Below are 2,502 nucleotides of genomic sequence, written 5' to 3' on the forward strand. Positions count from 1 at the left end.
TCTATTGCCTGAAAAAAAAAATAGATAAAGCAGTGCTTTAGTAATCACTGATATTTATAGAATTTCAGTTACGTGTGCCTGAAGTAAGTGGAAAGTGAAGACTTACTGTAGGTGTTTAACAATTAAGCCATTTGGCAGAGGAAACAAATGTGAACTAGTATGAATTGCCTGGAAGGAATCAAAAGCCCTTTTTAGAACTGGTCCTAAACATACAAGTCCTTAAGTGAAGACAATGTTAACTAAGGTCAATATTTTTTTCTATTCCTCTTCATTCTTCACCCCTATCCCCCACTGAGTTTATGATATTTTAATTTTTTGCTGATTGGATCTTGGTAATTCAACAGAAGAATAATAAGAACCATGGAACTCTTTTGTTTGTATGCTGAATCAACAGTGAAGTAATCTAACAGCTGAAACTCATGTGGGTTCTTTAAAAATAGCTCTTGTTTATCCAACAGACTTTGAGATGTGGGAAAGGTCTTTTAACAGGAAGGCAGGCATCCTGGGACCAGATAATGGTCCTGCCACTAGCTAGACATATGACCCAGGTGAGTCTCATCTACTTCTTCTTCAATGATGTGAAGTCTTTGGCTGAGTGATGATATCTAAGGCTTTTCCCAGTTCTGCTCATCTGTGATATTTACTCTTCTTGTTTTATCTTTCTTTAGATGGAGGGCAGATGCTAAAAACTTGAGGAGTACTTGAATTCAAATTTCCTTTTTATATGTCTGATATGCATGAGGCACTGACCTTGGCATTGATCTGGATATGATGATGAGTAATACATAGATGAGTAAGAGCATATAATCTGATAGTGAGATACTATTTTGAGGTATTATTCCATGTTCTCACATGTTCTTCTTTATTTTCTCTTTTCCCTCTCTCCAAATAAGTAGCTGGTTCTGCCTTTATTGCTATTAGAGAAGTTCAATAGAACATTCTGGGTGGTGACTACATGAGTGTAGACATAGGTAAAAATTTATTGATCTCTCCAGTTAAGAGTTGTGTATTTTACCTAAAAGGTCCCTCTGGCTTCGTGTTTGCAGGCATAAGCAGTGGTTTTTAACCCACATGTTAGAATCATTTAGGGACAGTTTTAAAAATTACTGTTTACTGGATCCCCTCCAAATCAATTAAATCAGACTCTATCAGAATTGGATGGAGTCAGAGCACTCATTTCTGATGACGTAGAATTGCTGTTGAAATATTTTACACACGCACACGCACACACACGCACACACACACAGGCACACCAACACCTTAGGAGAATTTAGAGTAGTTGTGAGTGAAAAAATTCAGGCACAATAGACAATTGTTTTGGTTAAAAACAGTGGGAGTCTATGACCATGCCACCCTGAACGAGCCCGATCCCATCTGATCTCGGAAGCTAAGCAAACTCAGGCCTGGTTAGTACTTAAATGAGAGACCACCTAGGAAGACCAGATGCTGTAGGCATAAAAAATAAAAAATAAGGGATTGTAAGCTGACAAGGTCCTTGAAATCTATGAGGTCAACCAAGGGTTGCCTCGCAAAAAAAAAAAAAAAAAAATTAAAACCAAACAAGAAACAAACAAACAAAAAACAGTGGGAAATGTGGGCCTTTCATATCCCCTGCAGTAGCCAAAAAGAGATTCCCTTTGGCAGGAAGAGGAGAGAAGTAGTAGTAGGGCAGCTCATGCGAGCCCCCAGATAAGAGGTGGTGTGAAGTTGCAACATGAGTGAGAGCCAGGCTCCAAAGTGGTCCCTAATGACCCACACTTACTAGCATTCATACTATTGTTTGAACCAGAGATATCCAATGTAATCAGTTGGGTAGGTGACTGTGACAGTATGTGACTTCCAAGACTAGACAGAACAAGCATTACAACTTCCACCTTGGCTCTCTCTGTGAGAAATCAGTCCTAGGTGCCATGCCTTGAAGATGTTCAAGCAGTCCCATGAAAGGGGCTCATGTGGATAGGAGCTGAGGCTCTTTCATCCATAGCAACCCACCCACAATTTCTTTCATCTTATGGTTCTCTCCACTTTTTGTGGGTCTTAGCACCTCTGGAAGTATATGCAAAAAACGTTGATGAGTAGACCAGGGATCTGTGACTTATATCCATCACAGTGCTGATATCTTTCTGAACTGTCAGAAAGAAGAATGGTGCAAACCAAGCTATTACTTTCTATCATTTTTTACTACCCATTTGGCATGATTTATATTCTGGAGCACTCTTAAGATGACACTTGAGATTTGGTCCAGGTAAGCACTGCAGAAACCATAAAATGAAAGAATTTTCCCCAAAAGAACAATGATTCCAAGATCAACCTATGGAATCTGATCATTTAGTTATACAAATGATTTAAAAAAAATAATAAATTCCATATTTTTTCATGTGAAAAGGCTATTATATTATGCTCTGTTCATAAAATAATGTAAATAGAAACATAGATATTAACATCATGATATATTAAAAATATATAAGTTAATAATACTACTTGGTATACTTAGACTTATTG

General features: G+C 37.7%; 1 pseudogene; it reads left to right on the plus strand.

The window, feature by feature from the left end:
• The first annotated feature begins 1,336 nt into the window (after window positions 1-1,336).
• LOC112477094 lies at window positions 1,337-1,455 on the plus strand (annotated as a pseudogene).
• Window positions 1,456-2,502: the final 1,047 nt, after the last annotated feature.

Source organism: Pteropus alecto, unplaced genomic scaffold (genome assembly GCF_000325575.1).
Source record: "Pteropus alecto unplaced genomic scaffold, ASM32557v1 scaffold52, whole genome shotgun sequence".
Classification (NCBI taxonomy): Eukaryota; Metazoa; Chordata; class Mammalia; order Chiroptera; family Pteropodidae; genus Pteropus; species Pteropus alecto.